Below are 24839 nucleotides of genomic sequence, written 5' to 3'. Positions count from 1 at the left end.
GGGGGGCCCTCTTGGGAGTCCGGGCCTTCCCGTGGAGTAGAGGTGGGGGCCTCGGAGAGCGCCCCGGAGGAGAGGGGGATGGGTGGGGCGCCGCCTGTCCCTCCCCCCTTGCCTCTGTCTCCCCCTGCCTTTTGGCGTGCCCCCCACCCTTCTCCTGTAACAGAGCCAAAGCCTTGGCCTTCTCCCGCCCCTTTGCACTTTGGTGCTGCCTCCTAGCCTTTGTCTCTGCTGTGGAGGGAGCCGGGGGCACCTGCTCTCTTGCCAGCCCTCCAGGCTTTTCTTCATGGTGGCTCCCTTTGAGCGTCCTTGGCCAGGCCGTAGGCAGTAGCTCCGGAGAGCCCCTCCATCCGGCCCCCCCATTTCTCTCCCGACTACCCCCTGAGGGTTAGCCCCCACCAACTGCCCACCCAGCTGGGCTTTTCCTCCTCTTTGGGGAGTCTGGCAGGGGAGGGGGCCCAAGAAACAGAGCCCCTCCCCAGCCCGGCCTCCTGGGGCCCAGCAGCCAATGCGGGGCTCCTGCCCCCCACCCCCTGCCTCCTTTAGTCTCAGGTCTGGGCTCCAACCCTGCCTCAGGGACTGACAAGCCTTGTGACCCTGGACAAGTCACATTTCTCCTCTGGCTCCTCGGCCTTTTCCAGGGTGGGAGCAGCCCTGGCAGAGCACAAGGGGCCAGCAGAGACCCTCTGCCCCTCCTTGGGCTATTGTTGGGGGGGGCGCTCTCCCTGGGGCTGAAGTAGGATTTGAACTCACCCCTCCCGTGCCCCTTCCCTGGCACTGGGGTTCCCAGGCCTTAGTCCAGTCCCTGAAACCCCCAGACAGGCCCAGCCTGGCACAGATTAGGCTCTCCCTGCCCCGTCCTGCATACGTGCCCGACTCTGGCTGCCCCCCAAAACTCTGCTGGGATGTATGCGGGGCTGGCTTCTTCCCACCCATCCGTCCCTTTGCTCCCCCTGCCCCAGCCTGTCTACACTGGGAACACAGGCTTGGTGAGTATTAGGGGGCGCTGCTGGCCCAGCAGGGCAGAGCAGCCTCCTCCCTCGCCCCCTTCTCCAGAGGAGGCTGCCCTTCTCTGTGGGGGCACCGCTGGAACGGCGGGCAGCCTCTGCCCAAAGGAGAGACACGAGCAAGCGTCCCCCAGGAGGAGGAGGAAGAGGTCAGGCTGGGCACGGGAGGTGGCAGTGTGGGGTGATGGGTAGAGAACCAGCCTTGGCATCAGAACGGCCAGTCCGGCCAGGCCTCGGTGTCTCCAGGCCGCTTTCCCCAGGGGGTAGCAGGTGCTTCCAGGGGAGCCAGTTTGCCCGATGGTCTCCGCTGGCAGAGGGGGAGCTCTTGGGGCGGCGCCTCTGCTTTTGGCCTTTGCATCGAGGTGCCCGGAACACAGCTGGTGCTTAATAAATGCTGGTGGGCTGTGGCTGACGCCCCCGTTAGCAGGTAGAGGGGCTGTCGTACAGTGCATCGCTTCTGTCCCCAGAAGTCATCCACGGGCTGCCCCAGAGGCGGGTAGGCAGAGAGGGGGAGCCCGAGTCCGGCTCACTCCTGGCTGTGCTGCAGGCGGCAGAATCAAGCGCTTCCCTGAGCCCTGTGCTGGGCCTAGTAGCCGTCCCGTCACTGGCTGCTCACCCACTGGGGGGGCTGAATCCTGAGCCCCCAAACCGAAGGAGGTCAGAGACCGTGAATGAGTGTCGTGCCTGACCACTAGGCGCGTTTTCTCCCCCAGAAGCCGCCTCTTGGGGTTTCTAAGCTCTGGTCAGTGCTAGCCGGCGCTGTGGAAAGGCTTTTGAGCTACACTCGGGGATCAGATGAGAGGGAGGCTCTGGGCTCCAGCTTGACTCGCACGGGGGGCCCTGCTCGCCGCCTCCTGACTCAGAAGACCTCGAATTTACATCGTCTGTGTTGTGTTGCATGCTAGTCCCTTTGCTTCACCATTTCCCAGTTACGTTTTCACCAAAGTCAGCCCCAGTCCAGGGTCTTGTGGGTCGCCCCCCCTCCATAAATGTCTCTGGGCTGAGGGAGGCGCCTGGGCAGGAGGAAAAGATGGATTGAGAAGGGAGGGGCGAAATCCAAAACGCACCAGAAGCATTTTGGTGGAATGCTGAACGGCCTGTCCGGGAGTGGCGGTCTCTGAGGGGGAGGCCAGCCTGTGGGGGACAGCAAGGAAGGTCATAGCCTGCTTGCCCTGGACTTGGCTCCATCGACCCCTTCATTCCCTGGAGCTCTGAGAAGCCGGGCCCCCACCCAGCCAGGCACCAGAAACAGCCGCGCCGGCACTCCTGACCCCCTCCCTCTGCCTTTCCTCCCCTCTCCCCTTTGTGGCTTCCACTGCTGCCACCCCGGGGCAGGAGGGCTCTGAGGCCCTGGCTGGGAAGGAAGATACCCTCATTGTCCCTTTTTTTTTTTTTTTTTCAGTGGGAAAGAGTTAAGTAGAAATGGCTGAGTAGTGGTTCAAACCCGGCCTCAGCCACTTCCCAGCTGTGTGACCCTGGGCAAGTCACTTGACCCCCATTGCCCACCCTCACCACTCTTCCACCTATGAGACAATACACCGAAGTACAAGGGTTTAAAAACAAAAACAAAAACAAAACAAAACAAAACAAAACAAAAAAAGAAATGGCTGAGTAGGCTTGGGTAGCTCGTGATTGGAAGTGCAGCCACAGCCTCCCTCTCCCAGCCATCCTTCTTCTAGACTGGCCTATTTCCTAGGTTTCCAGATTCTCAGCCTTCCCAATAAAATTGCTCTCTTCAAGTTGCCAGTGATCTCCCGATTGCCAGATCCTTTGGCCAAGCCTCATCCTTTTCTTCTTCCTGGACACGCCTACTCCAACTCTATATGCACATTAAAAACTTGGAGGTGATAATTCAGCTCATTTCTGAATCTTTCCAATGCAGAGTTTCCAGGGGCTTTCAGGCCATCTCTGGAAAAATGCAAAAATCCCATTTGATTTATATGAGGGAAGAGGGAAATGTGCTAGCTGGGTACCAAGAGAAATCTCTTAACTGCTGGACGGTGTTGAGTGAGTCTCTTAGTGTGACCAGCAGTGGATTTTCTGGTTCTGTGGAATCTTGAGAAAATGCCTTTTTCTGTTTTGATGGCCAGTAAACTGAGTCTGTCTTACCGCAGTAGTTGAAAAAGAGCCAACATCAATATGGTATTTAAATTGTTCTGGAAAATTTTAATTAATTAATTAATTAATTGATTGATTAGGGATATTTTTCCGCAGTTATAAAATTCATGCTCTTTTCCTCCTCTCCCCTTCCCACCTCCCATAGCTGCCGCGCTATTCCACCAGGTTTTACATGTGTCATCGATCAAGACCTATTTCCATATTATTGATGGTTGTACTAGGGTGGTCTTTAGAGTTTACTTCCCAAATCATGTCCGCATCAACCCATGTGTTCAAACAGTTGTTTTTCTTCTGTGTTTCTCCTCCCACAGTTCTTCCTCTGAATGTGGGTAGCATCTTTACCATAAGACCCTCAGAATTGTCCTGGATCATTGCATGCTGCTAGTACAAAAGTCCATTTACCACAGTGTATCCGTCTCTGTGTACAATGTTCTCCTGGTTCTGCTCCTTTCACTCTGCATCACTTCCTGGAGGACTTTGCAGTTCACATGGAATTCCTCCAGTTTATTATTCCTTTGAGCACAATAGTATTCCATCACCAGCATATACCACAATTTGTTAAGCCATTCCCCACTTGAAGGGCATCCCCTCATTTTCCAGTATTTTGCCACTACAAAAAGCGCAGCTAAAAATATTTTTGTGTAAGTCTTTTTCCTTACGATCTCTTTGGGGTACAAACCCAGCAGTGATATGGCTGGATCGAAGGGCAGGCAGTCTTTTAAAGCCCTTTGGGCATAGTTCCAAATTGCCATCCAGAATGATTGGATCAATTCACAACTCCACCAGCAATGTATGTCCCCATTTTGCCACATCCCCTATAACATTTATTACTTTCCTCTGCTGTCATTGTAGCCACTCTGCTAGGTATAAGGTGGTACCTCAGAGTTGTTTTGATTTGCATTTCTCTAATTCTAAGGTTAATATAGTATTTACTCTGTTCTAGGTATTTGATAAGCACTTTAAAATGATCATTTCCTTTGATCTTAGAACAATCCCGGGAAGTTGATGCTATTGTTATTCTTATCTGACAGATGAGAAAACTGAGACAACCAAGTTAAGTAACTTCCCAGGATTATAGAGGCCATATTTAAATTCAGGTCTTCCTGACTCCAGGCCCAGCATTCTGCATTGGCGTTCCCCTGGCTGCCATATTGCACTGGGTCATTTGGAGATGGAATTCTACTAACCTGCCCCACACTTTTTCTGACAGATGATCGAACCACATCTTCTCCTCCTCTCATCTTGATTTTTTGAACCTAAGCACACATTTATCCATCCCTTTTTCACCTCATTTGGTTTGACCCAACATGAATCACCATATCAGCTCTTATTTGAGCCCATCTGCCCACCTTCTGCTTGAAAAGTTAAAAGGTTTGGTTAAATCAAGGGTAGACCTTTATTTTCATCTCTATATCGACAGCATCTTGTTTGGCCAGGTCCATCATTATTCTTCCCTGAGATCTTTTGTTTGTCGTCCATTGTCTCATATAAACATTAACCCTCCTTTCCAGCTTCCTAATTTCTACAGATCTACACATCTATACCATCATCTACATCACTGATAAGAATGTTGAGCTGAGGCCTGGCCAAGCTTCCCTGGACCCTTGCTTGGATGGTTCCTCTTTAGTCCAGGCACTCAGATGGTTCCCAGTCCATGCAGCTAAGGGACATGAGAGTTCATTATACATCGCAACCCCAGACACTGCATTGGTTGGGAATTCTGTTGTTTTGTAGAGTTCTGTTTATTTCCCTTCTTTGGCATTATTTCATCTACATCTACCTGTGTTTCCTTGAATGCCTTTTTCCCTTCTTTCCATTATATTAGTTTATCATATTTCACCGTTACCACGTTCTTCATTTGCTTCATTTGCTTCTTTTTCTTCTTTTTTCAAAGGGTTGTGGTGTATATTTCAGCACATAGAGAGCTTTTTTAGATTTGCTACATTGGACACCATTGGGATCATTGAATTAAAGTTACTACTTATGTCTGTTCCAGAATGCCACATTGTTCTCCAGAGTAGTCAGACCAATTCGCTGCAACATTGACTTTTTTTGACTTATTACTGTTTCAGTTTTCATTTCTTCTTATTTGAAGTGTTCATTGATTGTTAGTTTGCATTTCTTTTTAAAACTGGTTGTTGTTATTATTATTTACTGCAAGGCCATGGGGAGATGGCTCTTTGTTGTGGGAGGCCAATAAGAGAAACAGCCTCAAATAGATAAAAATCTGAGACTCCTCTTTTGACCCCTTTTATGATCCATACCTTTTCTTATTGAAAAACATTATAGCCTTATTGGAAAACTTTAAGTTCCTAGCAGACCAGTAGTTAAGAGGTTAACAGTTTCTCATTTAGACAGAAATGCAGAAAATTAAGCTCAAAACTGTTCTCAGACAGTCAAGGTCAAAACTGGACAAAAGTTAGACAAGACTCATCCAGCAGGTGCTTTCCTCCCGATAAGGTAGAAGACTCAGCCTTGGGACTTTTTTCTCATCCAGCATTATCTTCATGAGAAAATTCTTTGTAAAACTATAACTTTATTGTGCTTTGTAAAACCATATGCTAATGATGACGTAATTCTGTAACTTCAGCTTGACTGCATGACTGCAAAGTTTCTGGGGGTTCTTTTGTGTGAAATGAGTCTTGAAATCTATATAAATAAAACTCCATGCTGCCAGTCAAGGAGAAGCAGCTATGAGCTAACAGAAAGATCTCCCAAGTCACGGTACTTTCTTATCAACTAAGCCGTCCTTATCTGATTATCTGGAGATGTTGGAGAGCTTTCAACACTTTGTCTTATCAACACCAGTTCCTCCAGATTTTGAATTCAATTCAATGAACATTAAGCATGTTATTTATACCACCATTGTGCTAGCTACAGGGCATATGAAGAAAAAACAATGATAATTTCTGGCCCTGAGAAGCTTCTTGTCTACTTCTGGTAGATATAGCAGGTCCATAGACAAAATCATTTCAAGAGAGGTAAAATGCTGACAAAAAAACTTGGGGGAAATCAGGAAGAGGCCTTGTCCAGGCAGTAGAGTCCCCAAGTTGGATGTTGAAGGTTACTGGATTCTACGAGGGTAAAGAAGAGAGGGCATTCCAGCCAGGGAGAAGGAACAACTTGGGCAATGGCTTTATAAGCAGGAGTTAAGATGGGACTTGGGGCTCACAGAGCTCCTTGTCTTAATACACGCATAGCTTTTAGAGGTGCTTGAAGGAACTGGGCATTGTGAGTCTGGAGAAGAGAAGACTGGTCGAGAAATTGCTGACTTAAAGAAGTCGAAGACATAGACTGATGTGGAAGAATGTTTTGCAGGATCATCCATGTATAACCCAAACCAAAATGCTTCACATCTTTGAGAGGTAGGAGAGAAAGAGACAATTTGGATCTCATGATTTTGGAAAATGTATGTTGAACATTGTTACAAGATATAATTGAGGAAATAAAATTACTTTTTAAAATAACAAATAAAATAGTTGAAACATTGTCATGTGGGAAAGGGATTTGATCTGTTCCATTTGGTCCCAGAGGGCAGATGCAAGAACAGTAGTTGCAAAGTTGCAAAGAGGCTGGATGACAAGAAAAAACTTCATAATTAGAGCTATCTGAGAGAGGGAAGCTTTTTCTTCTTGGTGGCCTTGAGGGACTGACCAGGCATTTACTGGGGATGTTATAGTGGAAATTCCTTCCATGAGTCGGACTAAGACTATTGAGGGAACAACCTTTTGCCACTCTGGTTGTACGAGTCAAAACACAACTTGGTTTAACGCTTATTAGCATTATAATTTTGGGTAAGTCACTAAATAAATAACTGAGCCTCAGTTTCTTCATTTGTAAAAGGAATCACTGACCAACCTACCTTACAATAGTGGTATGAAATTCATGGAAAAGCTTTTTGCCAACCATGAATTGACTCTCATGCCTAGAGTGGTATAGTGGGTATAGAGAGAATTTAGGAATCAGAAAGACTCTTGCTCATGACATGAATGAGTTGTATAACTTTGGGCAAGCTCCAGAAATTCTCCCAGAACTGAGTGGACCTTTCTAGGGAGAGAACCAGTAAAACCATGAGTCTTGTCTTCCTTCCATCCCCACATAAAAGGGATGATATCAACTTAAGATACTGTCGTTTGGGGGTTCTGCCCTGAGAAGTGTCACAGCACTATTTCTTAATGCAGCTGCAGGAGGCAGGATCAGGCAAACAAGCAAGCAAACAGGAATTCCTATCTCTCAGCAGGAAGAGCAGAGACACTCATATTTTGTTCTTTTTTCAGATTGGGAGGCAGCTCCTGAAACCAAGGAGTCATCTCCAAAGCTGGGCTTCTCTATGGAACAGTCATCCCAGGAAATACTCACTTGGGATCGTCCCTGTGTTTCTAATTTGGGGGAAACTTCAGAATGTGAGGCTAGGCTTGAGAAGCAGCCAAGGAAAGTTGTGAGACATCCCAGGTAAGTAAAAATCTCCTCCAGGAAAACTCTTGAAAACAGGAGGGGCCATGAAAGCGATGAAAATAGCAACAGCTTTGGGTTAGGACCAAGCCATCATCTATAGTAAAAAAAAAAAAAAAAAATCTATAAAGAAAAGGCTTCTTAAGTGGAAGAGCTTCCTGGCTTTTCACACATTTAGTTTGGGCTCTGGGATAGATAGATACAGGATCATAGATTTATGGCTAAAATGAAAGGAGTTAGCCTGGAAAAGAACTCAGAGTCCTTGTCGTCCAACCCCCTCACTTTACCAGTGAGAGGACCGAAGGCCAGAGAAGCTGAGTGACTAGGCTGAGGTCACATAGGCTGGAAAATAGCAAAGCCAGGGTGCAAGCCTAAATCTTCTGATTATAAAGCTGCCAGAACAGCCTAAGTGCTAGAGAATCTGCTCAGAAGTACAGTGAAGGTGGAAAAACCCTTCCTTAAGGATCTTAAGTATCCTTGGATCCATACTGAAGAGAAACTTTTTAAATGCAGGGTTGGCCCAAAAGCCACTAACCCCAGCCTCTCCATTACTTCCCTCACAGACTTGGTCCTGGAGAGAAGCCCTATAAATGTAATGAATGTGGAAAGGCCTTTCGACAGAGCTCACAACTCATTGTACATCATAGGATTCATACTGGAGAAAAACCTTATGAGTGTAATGAATGTGGGAAAGCCTTTCGAGAGAGCAAAGAACTTATTCGACACCAGAGGATTCACACTGGAGAGAAACCTTATGAATGCAAAGAATGTGGGAAGGGCTTCCGTGAGAGCAAAGAACTTACTCGACATCAGAGGATTCATACTGGAGAGAAACCTTACGAATGTAAAGACTGTGGGAAGGCCTTCCGACGGAGAACTGGGCTTAACGAACATCAGAGGATTCACACTGGGGAGAAGCCATATGAATGTAATGAATGTGGGAAAGCCTTCCGCCGGAGAACTGGGCTTAATGAACATCAGAGAATTCACACTGGGGAGAAACCTTATGAGTGCAATGAATGTGGGAAAGCCTTCCGTGAGAGCAAAGAACTCATCCAACACCAGAGAATTCATACAGGGGAGAAACCTTATGAATGTAAGGAGTGCGGAAAAGCTTTCAGACGGAGCACCGGCCTCACCGATCATCAGAGAATCCATACTGGAGAGAAACCGTATGAATGCAATCAGTGTGGCAAGACTTTCCGCTGGCGAACAGAGCTTACGTCCCATCACACGATTCATACCGGAGAGAAACCCTACGAATGCAGCGAATGCGGGAAGGCCTTCCGCCTGAGCGCCCACCTCATTCAGCATCGCAGTATTCACACCGGCGAGAAGCCCTACGAGTGTAACGTTTGTGGGAAGGCCTTCCGCTGGATCACGGGCCTGGCTTCCCATCACAGAATTCACACCGGAGAGAAGCCCTACGAGTGTAACCTGTGTGGGAAGACCTTCCGCCAGAGCACCCAGCTCTCCAGGCACCATAGGATGCACACTGGAGAGAAGCCCTATGAATGCACTGAGTGTGGCAAGGCCTTCTGCCTGAGCACACAGCTTATCCAGCACCAGAGGATTCATAACAGAATGAAACCTTTCGAGTGGTGAGGCCTCACCGAGGTCACGGACACAATGCACAGTGGTTGGCGGGGAAGGTTCTCCCTGAAATGTGGTGATTTTTACGCTCCAGGGAAACCTTAAAGATCTAGCCAGGCCCAGGCAAATTTCCCATAAGGCTGTTGCCTCAGCCTCTAAAAGTCAGTCTCTCCACTTCCCTTCTCCCACCCCTACCATGAGATGGACAAGTTTTCATCGAGAAAATCATGGCGATCTGAGCAGAGCTTGTTCCTGCAGCTCTGCTCCCTAAAAAGTCCGCAAGTTGCCACCTGCTCTCTTCTCCTCCTAGTCTCAGAAGACTGGGCACCCTTCTCCTTGCTAAATCCTCGGCCCCTCCCCTGCTCCCAGGCTCACTCTAGCTGTCATGTCTTGCGCCTTTTCGGCCCATCTGTCTTCACAGCTGCTTGTTGACGTGTTCTGGTCTCGTCCGTGCTTTGTTTCCAGAGGCCACGCTGGATCTGTTAAAATCATTCAGTCGAGGCCTTCCTCAAAAGCCGTCAGTGATCTTGCAATCACCGAGTCCAGTGGCCTTTTCTCAGTCCTTTTCCTCTTTGAAATCTTAAGGCTGATGACCACCCCCTCGTACGTAATCTCTTCCCTGACGGCCCTTGGGTCCCCTCCTGCGCCACCCCCGTCGTTCCCCCCACAGTATTCAGCTCTGCCTTTTTGGTTTCCATTCTCCCACTTCTCTAGTGACGGTCTTACTTGGTACCATTGTGGAAAGCAAAGGCTGAAAGAAAAACCTGGAACATCAGCAAAAGCCAGCATCTGGGGAAAAGCCAGGATGCGGCAGGTTTGGGCAGCAGCAGGGTCAGGACAGATCCCCCTCTTGCCCTTCCAGTTGGCCAAGCCTTTAGCAAGCCCACCTGCTCTAGCTTTCTCCTAGGGAAGAATGACCGTGTTATTTTTCCAAAGCATTTGATCTCAGAGAGGTCAGGAGAGAGTAGAGAATCGGACTGGACTCTAGACCTGGGCAGGAAGCGAGGCCATCCCTTGGGGGTCCTCCAGAGGGTCTGAAGCATCAGGGGTCAGAGAGAGGTAATCTGGAGGCTGAGTGAAGTCCCGATACCAGTGGAGAGAGACTGTTCAAGGTGGCACGAAAGCTGGCCTGGCTGTTGGAGGATAAAGCGATGGAGGATGGCGGGATCGTTGTCAGAGTGCCCTCTGGGGGCCTGTGAGGCTGGAGGGGAGAAGGGAAGGGTGAGAAAGGTGCCTTATTCATGGAAAAAAGAAGGCAGATTTCTGTGTGTGCGTGTGCGTGTGTCTGCTCGTGTGTGCACATGTATGAGTGTGTGTAGCTATTTCCCATCGCTGATGGCCAGAGCTGTGTGCAATATCACTTCGGTCCTGAGGCTCAGCCCGAGGGACTACCGGAGAGCAGCCATCCCAGGGCTTCGATTGCCTTCTTGCATCAGGTGGTCCTCAGCGTCCAGCCCTGACCTTGTTCAGGGTCCCCGGCCAGGCTGAGGCCATTTGCTGGGGGATGGGACACCCCGGGTCTTCTCGGGGCTATTTCAGCCTCTCGCTTCTACCTCCGGGGCCCTCTGGCACGCGCCCTTCCTGCTCCTCTTCCCCAGCTGCCGCCATCCTGGGCTGTGGGGGATCACGAGCTGCCACTTCCAAGTCCTCTTCCCCAGCTCACCCCCCGGCCTTCCATTCATCGTTCGTGCCGTTGCCCCTGTGGCTCCGTAACGGAGCCAGCTCGGAGAGCCTCGAGGACGTCCTGCCCCTGCAGAGCAGTCGCCAGGCTCCTTTGCGTGGCGTTGAAGGCCACCCTGGTCTTAAGCCTCCCCTCAGCCTTGTCTGGGCTCCCCCCCAAAGCCCGCTTCCACGCTGGGACCTCTGCTTCCGCTTATGGTGCTTCCCGTCCGCCCTCCCTTCCACCCGCCGAGCGCTTGCCGGTGTGCCAAAGCCAGACTCAGCACCTTTGTTTACCTCCCGCACCCCCGACCTCGCCTAGCACTTTGTTTCTGCCCGCGTGACCTTGGCCTCTCCACCCGTGTCGCTGCCGAGGTCCGAGAACGGCCTGCGTCTGCTCGAACTCTGTCCGTCCTGGATCCGGTTAATGAAGAATACACACGGATTGCTTTGCCTTGGCGGAATCAGAGTTCACTGGAGCACTCCGGCACGTGTAGCACGAGGACCCCGTAAAGGGGCCGGCTGAGCCCCGCTGGGGAGTCGCCGTCCCCGGGGTCTGGAATGTTCCCTCTGGGGCGGACGTAGAGCTGGTCCTTCGGGCCCCTCGGCCACACCGCGTGAGGTCGGGCTCACGTGGTGCCAGAACAGGCCCTGCGTGGATGCTAACTGGGGGCTCCAGCGGGCAGCGGGCATTGTCGAGTGGGCCAGGCTGGATCCTGGACCAGTTCTTCTTGTGTGGGTCTAGTCTTGAGACAAGGGGGCTTCGGTCTCCCATCGAGGAGCCTCCCACATCGTTTGGGGTGATGAGGACGAGACACAAGGGCTGCCGCCAAGGATCCATGGAGGGGTCTGGACATCCCTCTGAGCCCTCCCCCGAGGATGGAAGCGCCCGCCATTTGCCCTTTGCCTGCTCCCCGTGAAGGACCTGCGTGTCCCTAGGCCCCAGCTCCTCCCGTCCTGGAAGCTGTTGTGACCTTTCAGCCCGGAGCCTCGGCCAGCGGATCAAAGGATGGGCCCAGGCGATCCACCAGCCCTAAAATGGCCTCCGTTCTCATCCCAGCACAAACGCAAACGGCTCTGTTCTACGAAGCACTTTCATAGACTCGAGCCTTTTGGAGTCGCAGAGGCCGTCCTGACCTGTCCCCACATCAGAACTGAGTCTCCCATCATCGTCCCTGTCACGGGGCCTCCTGGCTTTTGCTTCAGGACCTCCCAGTGGATTCGGAGACTTCACACCCATCGTGTTGGCAAAAAGGACCCCGAAAAGGCACTTAGTGGAGACACAGACAGAGATGTGCGTGGAACACTCGGTTCACATGTTTGGGTGAGCAACTCGGAATTAACCCAAAAAGGACTAAGCAGGCCAACCCTTTGGCCCACTGATACCAGGACTAAGCAGAGGCCCAAGACAGGAAGAGATCTTGAAGTTTATAGCACTTTTTGAAGATGGACACAGTTCGTGCCCATCGTTTAGGGGGTGACTGAACAAAGAGGCAGCCTTGTGTTGGAGCCGATCACCATTAAGAAGGCCTGGGTTCAAAGGCCCACCTCTGGCCAATGGACTGGTTGGGAGACCTTGGACAAATCTCTTCCCCTCGTAAGTGCCCGAGGCAGTGCGCCAAGCTGACCGAAGCTGCCTTGGCAGAAGCCGTGTCCTCAGGAGTTCCTGCCACCTGTGAACCCCAGGTTCTGTTCCATTCCCGGAGATAATGAGTAGATCTGTAGAAGGACCCTCAAAGTGGTGTTTGAACCGGTGCCGAAGAAGCAAGAACCAGGAGAAGGGCAAGCTCGGGCCACGGCGGCATCAAGGACGGCTGCTCTGAAAGACTGCCGTCTGGGGAGGGGCGCTGCTTCTAGATGTGGGCGCTGGACTGGGCTTTGGCTGGCTGTATTTATTTATCAGAACGGATGCTTTTCTGATTGGGGGAGGGAATGGACAGTAAAGTTAAGAAAGTGGGAGGGGGGCATCAATAAAACATTCAAAAAGTAAACAAAGGACTGTTTCCCTCATGGCACCGCAAAAGGGGAGACGTTGACCCTGGTTGGTGAGTTCAGTGACTTTCCTGTGATCGTATAGCAAGTGCCAGGTGGGGTGGCAGTCTGGGCCTCGGGGTGCCTTCTGAGTCTGAGCTTTCGTGTCCTGCCACGTGAGCTAAAGAGATCATGGCAGCCTGGGAGACCTGGCAAATGGTGCCGGCATTTGGGGAAGCAACATGGAATCGTCCTGTGAGTCACCAGGCTTTGCGCTTTCCCACTCGTTGAGGTGGATCCAAGGATGCCCTTGGGGGAGCTGGGGGGAGCCCGCCTTTGTAAGTGTTGTTCGTGATAGTAAACCACCGGCGCCTCATGTCTTCAACAAGACCAACGGTCTGGTGGCGGCTCGAGCGGAGAGGCCGAGCGTGGGGTGTCGGGGCTCTTGATGGGAGCCGACCTGTTGTCTGAGACGGGGAACTCGGAACCAGCACGGTCCGTGAGATGCAGCTGCTTACCGAATGCTCCCTGGTGGCGAGCAGAAGGCACTTCTGCGGATGTGTGCCGGGTGGATTGTGGAGCCCCGTCCTTGAGGCAGGAAGACAGCAGAGGCACGTGGACCGAGGCTGACCGGGGCGTAGTCCAGGATTCTCACTCAGGACTTGGGGTGGGGAGTAGAGAGGAAATGGAAGAGGACGTGCAGATAGAGCGTGGCTCGGGAAACTAGCACAGTGGTGGCTGGAGAGAAGGCAAGGGGGATGATGGGATGGAGGAAGGATTTGACTCAGTTCTGGTTTTGATCCACTTGAAAGGGGGCCATTTCCACAAAGATATGTTGCCGACGGTCCCTCATGCCCCTGGTCTCTATTCAAATAGCCAGGGGGCAGGGGTGAGAGCCAGGCCTAGAGATAGGAAGTGCTGGGTTCAGATCTGGCCTCTGATAACGATAAAAAATAATAAAGGCTGCTATAATAATATAAGTTAGTATTTTAATTAAAGCCATGCTGATAGATAAAATCATTAGACCACGCGCTTGTAAGCATTCAAAACTGCCGCCTCCATTTTGTTACTTCTCATCTCTCCCCGAGCCTGCTAGCCAAGAGCCCACTCCCCCCTAACCCAGGAGATTTAAACTCTTCTCTGCGTGGAGACGTAGGCCTCCCCACGCCCAAAGAACCAGAACCGGAAACCCGTTGGACCACGGGAAATGTAGTTTGATAATTTCCCCGTGTCCATAGAAAATATATATACGTTTAGATGACGTCTCCCAAATTTCACTTTTACACCTCAGACACTTCTCAGCTGTGTGACCCTGGGCAAGTCACTTAACCCCCACTGCCCAGCCCTTATTGCTCTTCTGCCTTGGAACTGACACGCGGTGTTGACTGTAAGCTAGAAGACAGACCAGCCAGGAGGAATAGTCAGTGAGCAGCGGCTTTCCCGGGTGTGAGCACGAATGAGGTCTCTGTCCGAGCGCCCACCAGCGTGCTGTCTCAGGACACCCTCTTGGAGTGGACGTGTGGGTCGTGGACCCCTTTGGCAATCTGCTGCACCCCTTTTCAAGTAACATTTTAAGTTCTTAAAAGAAAATAGGAAGCAAACTAGTTATATTGAGACAAGGGGCACCGTGGATAGAAAGCGGGACTTAAGATTCAGGAGGATCTGGGTTCAAATCTGCCTCTGATATCAACTAGCTGTGTGACCCTGAGCAAGTCACGGACTCTGTCTTGGCTTTGGGGATGGATCCTAATAGCACTACTTCACAGGGCTGTGAGGGTCCGACAGGGCAACCTGTGTAAAGTGCTTTGCAAACCTTTAGGCCATATAAATGCGAGCACTTATTATATTAAGAAAAAGAAGTCGATAGACCCGAGGAGAAGAGCCCCGTCTTGGGATCCTCCTATGGAGAGATCGGGCCGATGTGACCCGCTTCCCGCTGCCGCCATGTTGGGGTCGCTGCCCGAGGCTTTGCTGCAAAAGAACCAGGGAGAGATGTGAACCGCCTGTAGATGTGCAGGAGCGGCCCCGGCCCCGGCCCAGGCCCTGTGGTGGGGGGTGGGGTGAGAGCTGGGGCCCAGATGGGCTCTGGGGACCGCAGGGAGGCCTGGGCCAAAGCGCAGCCCAGCCGCGGCGGTGCTGATGCCGTACGGCTCGTCCCTGAGATGGGCGTCTCGGACATTCCCCCACGCCCGGCCGATGCTGCTCCGGCCGCCCAGCCTGGGGGCTCGGTCTCCCCCGGCCGTGCCGCCTTCTGTGGAAGCCTCAGAGGCAGCCCTGGGCTCCAAGGACAGCCGGCCCACCCTGCCTCTGGCTTCCCCCCTGGCCTGGAGAAGGCACCGGGGCATTTTCTCATCGCTGACCCCTTTCACCCCATGCCAGGCCGAGTGGTCTGAGCTTTTCAGCTGATTCACATTGCGGTTCGGAAGAGCCTGAACCAAGTCCAGGCCCCCCAAGGCACGTTCGAGGTGCCCCAACGTGGAGCTCCCCAGCCTTGAGGGAAGAGGGACGTTTCATTCCCGGCCCCGGCTCTCCGGCCAGGCCTCCCCTCCTCCTGGGCGGCGCCTTAGGGTGCTTCACGAGCATCCACAGAGGGAGAAAAGGGGAGCCGGGAGCCGCGGCTTGTCCTCTGGACGCGTCCTCTCCTACCTTTGGCAGGTCCCTCGGGTCCAAGGGAAGATGGTGCACCGACTGTACGGTGCCACCTCTGTCTGCGGGCTCAATTCACCCTGGCAGCGCCCTGAACGGAGGCTCCTGAGCAGCCGCCACCAAAAGCCCCAGCTTTCCGCAGCACCTCCGAAACCCGGAGGGGAGAAGCCAACTTCTCTTTGGGGGCCACCCCGACAAGTGAAGTGAGGATTGGGGAATCGGCTCTAGAGAGGGCTCCATCTTCTTCAAAATAAACGAGGGGCAGCTAGGGGGCTCAGTGGATAGAGTCTAACCTGGAGATGGGAGAGGTCCTGGGTTCAAAGGGGGCCTTAGACCAGCGATGGGCAAACTACAGCCCGCAGGGCAGATGGGGGGGGGGGACCTGCCAACATTATTCCTAATCCAACGAATACAATGAGCAGGATACAATACGATGAAAGTTCCAAAGAGTTGCCTTAGAAACAGACTGACAGGAGCATTTCCTTTCCTTTGGCCCCCTCGTTAAAGAGTTTGCCCATCGCTGCCTTAGACACTTCCTTGACCCTGCTGAGAAAGAGCCAAGGCCAGTGCCTCGTTCTTTCTGCTTCTTGCCTTGGAACTCATGGGTAAGGGTTAAAAATAAGTAAACGAGATAGATGAAAAGGGCGAGGCGAGGGGAGCGAGATCCGGAGACTGGATCCATGCCTTCCTTAGCATGGAACTCCCCAGCGAGGAACAGGTCCCTTCTGCCTCGAGCAGGTAGTGCTTCCTCTAGAGCTTGGGTTCTTGGGCCCTTGCCTAGAACACGGACTGCCGTGGGACAGTAAGTGTCGGAGAGCAGACCCGAACGAGCCCACGCCTTCCTGGCTTTAAGGCTGGCTTCCTGCCATGCCCGCGCACTCTGCTGCCTCTTTAGAAAAGGGGGAGGTGATCTAAGCCGTTGTCGGGAGCCAGGTGGAGCGTGCCGGAGAGGAAAGGGATGCTGTCTTCGGATTCCCCCGCAGACCCCTGGCCTTACTTCATGCTGCTTCTTTGTGCAAGTCCTAGAGGCTGTGGCTACAGGCCAGGCCACGAGGAAAAGGAAGTCGAAAATGAATTAGGGAAAACCTGTTATGAATAAAAATTCCTCTTGGAGGCTCATTTTTAGATTTATAAGCATTCATTAGTAGAGAGAAACTGAGAAAGAAGGTTCCAGCCTTTCCAACTTAAGGTAAAAATGTGGTTCCCCATTGCAGCCAGAGCTCTGAGCCACTGCTTGTCAGAGAGGGAGGAGAGAGCCAGCCCAGAGACCAGCAGGGAAGCCAAGAGCCCTCCTCGGCTTCCCTCGGGGACTTTTCAAAGCTTCCTCTCAGCTCCAGATCTTTTCGTCGGCCAATGGCTTGTGAAATCCTAGTGGGTTTTGGGGGATGTGTTAGATGTTTTATTAGGCCAGGAACAGAAGAGTGAACTGTTAGGGGAAGGCCACCCGAGTCCAGTGCAGGCGGAGCCACACACAGAACCCAAAGTTATGGCAAACAGTCGTTTAATAAAATAGGGACAGCTTAGAGGAGATTTGGAGGTGACTCACTAATAATGACTACCTATCCCTCCCCAGCTCTACAAATCTCTTCCCAGAGATTGCTTCTTAGTATTTCCTTACTCTGCTCCTGTACTCTCTATAACCCCAAATTATCACATTCAGCTAAGCTACCACTAGAACCGCCTTTGGATGATCCAAGGAAAGGGTCTGTGTGTAAGTCTGATGAGGCCTAAAGATGGACCAAGATCCAAGGATCTAGGCCAGGTCTCCCTTCCCAGGATTCCAGAATCTTGGCCTCTGCTATCCATCTGCAGACTTACACCTTACCTTAACTTTTCCTATAACACTTGCCATCTGGCTTCCATGCTGTCACGCCGTCACATCAGATGTGACTCCTCTGCCCCTCCACTGGGGTCAGGCTTTTGGTTTTGATATTTACTTCACACAATTCCCCCCCCCCATTTCTTTGGAAGACCAACATGTTAAGTCTCCCCACTCTTGGTTTTCCGGGAGGTTAACATTGAATCATTCCACCTATGGAGTCTCTACTTTTAGGATTTTCTCACCAAGGGGCATAAGAGCACAAAAGTTATTGTCCATTTCATGGAGGGAGTTACTCCAATTTGGGGAATAAAAAGGAGGAGGAGAGAAAGAAAAATGATTGATAGGCACATTGACAAAGAGCTACTAGGTGGCCTTCCCCTTTTTGGCATAAGTGTTTATCATCAGGATAAATGGAGGCTCCACCACCCCCCGCCCCCGCCCCCAGTTCACTTCATTATATCCAAGAGTTCACTCTGAATCTCCTAATGCAGTACAAGATTTCTGCAAGCATCCTCACAGCATCTTCTCCAGAAAGGTCAGACTGCTGGTGATTATCTTCTCCTAAAGTTACTTTAAAAGAGCTCACATTTTGGACTCTTAGGCTAATTACACAATTCCCCCCTTGAGGAGGGTGTATGCCAACAACAGAATTAACACAGGATACATGATTAAGCTATAAGGTAGGTCATTGATTATCATAAAAGGCATTTAATAATATGGGAATCAATTCTCCCAAGACAAGAGAGAAAAATTAAATGAAAAATATATTAAAATCATATATAAATATGAGTATAAATTAAAATCAGAACAGGTTCTTGATTCACCATCAAGGTCCAGTGGAGGCACCTTATATCCTTACAAGCATGCAGGACATGTGCAGCAATATTGCAGTTGCCCACCATCAGCCAAAACTACAGAAAGTTGCCATACAAAAAAAGAAACTTCAAAGAGGAGACAAAATTCTCACGAAAAGCGAAATATGATCCCCAGGCCTGATTTCGATGTTTATCATAGGGACAGCAAGCCAGAGTTAAAGCCAAACACAGGTACATTTTAGTCTCATATCTTAAAGGCAGAAAACAGTGAAGACCAACCTTCAATAGTCTAAAGCTCTTGGGTATTGTAGAAAAATAGATATATAATGGTAATGGAGACACCAGGGATGTTATAATAAGTCCAAACGATTGTGAGTACACACACACTGGGTTGTTGGAGAGACTAGACCAGGTTGGGAGACCAGAACAGCCAAGCTGCTCCTAACTGACAAAGGGACTGTTGACCAACTGCCACCCCTGGGCCAGAGGCTTTGAATCCAACAGACGAGGTAAAGGTTATAACAAGTTTAATTGTGTTAACTAAAAGGTGGGATAGGGATGTCTACTCTAAAACCTTAAAACCTAATGACAAAAACCACAGGGAAAGGGGAGGATTTCCCTACACTAACTTAGTGACCTAAACAGACAGGGCCCAAGGCGCTGTAATGGAGTCTCTGGGTGACTGCCTCAGACCTGGACCTGCCAGGCTTGAGCAGCACAGCTAAGGGCTGATGTGGCTTTGGGGTTCTCACTGTAATCCACTGATGATCTCTGGATGCCAAGAGTCAAGGTGGTCTCAGGTACCAAATAGAGAGGGTGTGCTTGAGACATTGTCCACCAGATCCCAAACTTCTCCTCTTCCCTTGGAATTGCACTGTAGATCTTGTCCTCTTTGCTAGATGCCACCACCACCCAGGATCCCAGGGAAAATCAGGTGGCAGGGTGTCCTTTACTCTGAGATCTCCCAGGGCTAACCACAGTTTGTGCTAACCCCTAATGGAGTCCCTCTCAGAGCACAAGTCACTTCTTCCTGCTCCTTCATTCCATCTTGGAATTCCCAGCTCCAGCTCCTTCCTGCTAGATACACCTTAACTCTTAATTACTAACTAATCTAATCTTCCTCATAACAGTATGCAATGTTGTCAGGGCTGATAGGAATTGTAAAGTCATCCTTCAATACCAGATATCAATACTCATTCCATAAACTCCAGTTGTTTTTTTTTTAAAGAATCAAATTTAAATTAGGAAGAAAGAAAGAAAAAAAAATTAATCATATCGTGCATCCCATTAAACAAGAGGCCAGCCAAATAGGCGTAACAAAAAGATTTATCACTTAAAAGTGAAAGCTAATGTCTCTCCAGCTTGGCCATGATCCAGAGTTCGAGTATACATATTTTTTTCTCCTAGTAAAAGCTTGGTATAAGCTTTGCTACAACAACTAAAACAAATTCTTGGACTTAAAGGCCCATTTGGCTATGGACTTTGATGATAGCATTATCCCTAGTTCAGTCCTGGGAAGAGGGTACAAATGAAGGAATTGTAATAGGGCTTACAACTAAGAACCAACACATACTAAGTGAAGGTAACATCGTGTAACAGAATAACCTAATATGTGAAACAAAATATTTAGGGGCTGTCCATCCTCTCACCCTAGTGACTCATCATAGTAGGAAACAGTCACGTGTCCCATGGCATCTCAGCTATGTGGCAGTCCTGGTGTGAGGGCACCTCTCTGTTCTTTTATCTCATTGGTCCTCCTCTGACAAGTGGAGACCTCAGCCAGCTGCAGTGGAGGACTGGCTTGTTACAAAAAGTTAGAAAGGCTGAAACCCTTCTCTTTTCTCTGTCTTCACTAATAAATGCTTATAAATCTGGTAATAAGCCTCCAGATGAATTTTTATTTATAGCACTAGATTCAATTAATATATAAACTTCTTGGGTTCACAGGATAACAATAAAAATGAAAGCAAAACCAAATAAAAAAACAAACAAGCAATCAAATACAATGTATGTGACAGAATACAGTCACTCAGTGTCAGAAAAGGTGCCCATCTTACATGTGAGCAATGACTCTTAACAGTCTTTTTCTCCAATTTTGATAACTGTAGGAGTAGTTAGCAGTCCTTGGAAAGGGTCTTCCCAGGCAGGCTGAGTCCCTCCAGTAGTGCTAGAAATTCTTTACCCATACCTTGACTCCTAGATGCAGATATGCATTTATGGTTGTGTTACATGAGGTTCTTCTCTGTGGGGAGGGGAGCGGACTGAAAAAAATTAGTATCAACAAGGCATCTGGGGTCCAAAAAGGAGTAAACACCTCCAGACTCCTTGAGGTCCCTTCACCTCCCTTGTGTCATGAGAAATCATGTTTTTTTTTGCCCATAGCCCTGGTCATTCCTCTGGTCATCCCTTTAGGAACCTCCCCCAGTGACTACATATTCTTTGGGGGGTGCTATGGTTTCGGTTATGATTTACCCCATTAGAATAACTAGCTCTGTTGGAGCCTCTATTACTAGTATCCTTCCAATTTCTATTCCTATTTTCCTGATTTTTCCTTCTACAATTCATAGCTACATGGCCTTGCTTATCACAGAAATAGCATTGTATTGATCCTCTGCCTGCCAGGGTCCTTGCCATTACTCCCAAAGGGGCCAGGATTTTCTCAATGGCATTTGTTAAGACAGGGGCTAACAGAATTTCCTTTTTCCCCTTGTCCTGTTGTTCCTTGGCCAAATCCTCCTTTTCCACTCTTTCCCATTCTTCCCTCTTGCAGTCCTCCAAAACATATACTGCTGTTCTCTCCTACTGCTCTATCACATGCTAAGCCAGTCTGGACAGTTCTTCCCAGCAGACCTAGGAGTACATGTCTCAGCATTTGAAATGCTTTTTGGACATCTCCCTATGTAAGCCAAACCTTTTCCCCCTGCACACACATCACTACTGGGGGGTTGAGGGTGGGGGTGGGCATTTGTTGCTTCTTATATGCAGGAATTATGGGTCAAATTATACGAACTTCACAAATCTGGGGCTGTGGTACAGGCTGCACCTCTGGACTTCTCACTCCATGATCTACACCCAGGAGACAAGGTGTATGTAAAAAATTTTCAGCAAACTGGAGGGACTCAGCCTACTTGGGAAGGCCCTTTTCAAGTTGCTAATTACTTCAACTGCCATCAAATTTGGAGGAAAGGACTCTTGGATTCATTGTTCTCGTGTAAATTGGGTACCATCTATTGAAAGTGATTAATTGTATCCTGTCACTTTTATTGTACAACATTGCTTATTTGTTTTTGGATTTGGTTTTGCTTTCATTGTTATTCTTATCTTTTTGTGATCAGGGAGTTTATAGGTTAATCTATTTTAGTTTATACTGTTAAAAAAATGATGTTACTCTCATTTGATACTATTTTATTGTTAGCATTAAGCTATATTACGGTTTCCTCTTTTACTCCCTCTTCTGATGACTGGACTAAATAAAGATAATGCTGTTATTAGAGTCAATAGTCAAGTAGGACATACTCTACACCAAAGCAAGATCATTGGGCCTTATGACATCAGTAGTGACAGGTGGAATCCATCTACCTGGTCACAGTCACTGTCATTGGTCTTTGAGAGATTCACAGATTTGCAAATCTCAGTTGATTTTTAACAAGCCTTAATTTTTAAGGTAATTTTAAGATATTTTAGGAGCCCCACTAGCATTGACTGACCACATGTGCCCACCTTTGACTTGTGTCTTAAAAAAGGTCAGGAGCCACTAAATAGCAAATATATAGGTGACACTGTGAAGTGCAGCAGTCATCCCTTGCTATATTGTGTGACTTCAAAAATGGCCTTTCTTACTCTTTCAGTGAGTAAGGCATGCATGAGGTCAATTATGTTAACCTAGCTTGGATTAAAGCTCCAAAAATGCTCTTGAATTTTCTGATTACAGGGGTTCAGTATCAAAGCTTGGGTCTCTTTTATACACATGTTAAAATCAGATGGAGAAAAGGGCATGTGATTTCTTAATGTTACCAGGTTTCCTCTATTATCATGTGTGGGTACCATCCCTCAGAGGAAACATGCCCTTAGGGGAGACATAGTTTTCCACTATTGAGTCTAAAGTCTGGGTGAAGACTGAGTAGAGAAGATAAGATGAAGAGGAGGAGGAGGAGGAGGAGCCTTTGAGTGAGATATGGTGCAGAAAATGGGAGAGGTGGAGGGAGGAAGGGAATGAAGGGATTCGGTCAGGGAAGGAGGAAAAGAAGGAGAAGGAACAGAATGAAGGGGTGTAGTGAGAGAGGTTTGTGGGGAAGAGTTTAAAAGAACCCTGTGGGTGAAGGCCAGATCTGCAGTGAAAAGAAATTGAATAGGAGTCAGGCTATACATGAACAGAGCATGTGGAGGAGGAAGGGTCAAAGAAAACTTTGGGGAGGGTCCCCCAAAAGAGAAAATGGGTAGCCCAAAGATAACAGTACCCAAGTTCCTTGCGATTGCTATCTCCAGGAGGTAATTTTTACCACTTTTACTGTCTTGTAATCAAAAGAAATGCATCGGGGCCATGTAAAGATTCTTTTTGACCAGGATCTGCAGAAATAAATTGCTTCCTTTCTAGACATGCGTGGCTGAATCATTAACCCTTTCTCTGCTCATGAGATAAGTAACATATGTAAAGGGCTTCCACTTGGGATGCTCTGAGCATTTCCCATTTTCAAACTAAGACCTCCCAAAAAGGATGAGAAAAAAGAAAAAAGTCAGGTTATAAACAGTTCAAAGTCAAAAAACTTACTCTACCTGTAAGTCACTCTTATGTGACAAGGAAAAACTGAGAGAAGAGGAAAAGGCAAGAGAGGGTTGTCTCTCAATTCAGTTGCCAACTGTTTAATTATTAAATTCACACACAGGGCACCCTTGAGTGTGTCTGCCCACTACCTCTCTAACATTTGCCTTTTCATCTTTGACAGCTTTCTTTGGCATTCACTTTCCAATAAGGAAGAACATTTCTCCTCTAGTATCTTCAGGATGGCAATACTTAATCGACACATAATGCCTTTGAGCAATCTCAAGCTCTCTAGGAACAGAACAAAATAAGAGTGAACTAGAATCCCAATTTCGTAAAGATTTCTCTGAAATACAGATTTGACCATTAACCTTTGAGTATGAAGAGTAAGAGTAATACTCATTCCTTGGAATTACTGAGGCTTCACCATTTATGATATTCAAAGGGCAGTGGGCATACTTCAACTAATGGTAATTCTCTGTCTTCTGAACCTTTCACTCTCTTTGAACTTTGTCTTAATGCCAATTCTTAAGGGACATAAAAGTTTTTAAATGTCATAATGAAGATATTAGCCTCTTCTTTCAACCCACCTCCATCTCTAAAGGAAAAAAATGAGGTAAGACATTCCCTAATGATAAAAATAAATCTAGTGAGGATATTTAGAGAAGGGGGCCCATCCTTAGCATGAACTTCAGCTGTTGCTGTATCTCCCCTCATGTCCTTCAGACCATTTGGAATAGAAACCAGGAGTTGAGGGGAAAGGTTGATTTTGGGGGGGTTTGAGGGTCCTGGTAAGACCTGAGTATGAACCTGTTTAACTTGGGCAAATCACTTACTATCCACAACATTTCTCTGTAAAATAAGGGAGTTGGACCCAAAGGTCTCTGAGATCCCTTCAAGCTCTACTCTTAAGATCCCACGATCTAGTGTTTGTTGACAGCTGGTTATGGGAGAAAGAGAGACTGAAGACATATTACAGGGAGGAGATGACTGGCACACAGATCCAGGAACAAGCAGAAGAGGAATGGATGCAGTTTGCAGAGGCAGATTTTGCCACTTAACGGGAGTAAGGGGACTGTGACATAGAGGGACCTTCTAACACTGGTATTTTGATGTTCTCAATATCACCTGATGTACTATAAATGTGGTACCTCATAACCTCTTCAGGCATTATATTTCTTAACATTTCTCCCTAGCATGAATTCTCTGATGAAGAGTAAGTTTTGACCTCTGGCTGAAGGCATCACCATATCTACTACATTCATAAGGTTTTTCACCAATATGAATTCTCTGATGTAGAGTAAGTTCTGACCTCCATCTGAAGGTCTTTCCATATTCATTGCATTCATAAGATTTCTCTCTAGTATTAATTATCTGATGTACATTAAAGTGTGAACTAACTCTGTCTGAAAGCCTTCCCACATTCATTACATTTATAAGGTTTTTCTCCAGTATGAATTATCTGATGTACATTAAGGCCCGTCCTCAAACTGAAGGCTTTCCCACATATATCATACACATAAGGTTTCTCTCTGGTGTGAATTCTCTGATGCTGGGTAAGATGCGAGTATCATTTGAAAACTTTCCTACATTCACTGCATTCATAAGTTTTCTCTCCGGTACGAATTCTCTGGTGTTGAGTACATTGTGAGCTCTGGGTGAAGGCCTTCCCATATTCATTACATTCATAAGGCTTCTCTCCAGTATGGATCCTCTGGTGTCCAACAAGGTGTGAACATTGGCTGAAGGCCTTCCCACATTCATTACATTTATAAGGTTTCTTTCTCTTATGAGTTCTACGATATACTGTAAACTGTGAGTCTTTGGGCAAAACCTTCACAGTTATGAGGTTTCTTTCCAGCATGAATTCTGTGAGGGGAAGTAATAAGTGATATAGGTAAAAGGGTTTTTACATTCATCATATGGTTTATTTTAATAACAGCCTATGATAACCAATAAATTATAATTTGAGTGCTTTGCATGTGCATTAATTAGTATAT

The sequence above is a fragment of the Gracilinanus agilis genome, chromosome 1, assembly GCF_016433145.1.
Source record: "Gracilinanus agilis isolate LMUSP501 chromosome 1, AgileGrace, whole genome shotgun sequence".
NCBI classification, from domain to species: Eukaryota; Metazoa; Chordata; class Mammalia; order Didelphimorphia; family Didelphidae; genus Gracilinanus; species Gracilinanus agilis.
Note: the sequence above shows the minus strand (reverse complement) of the source record.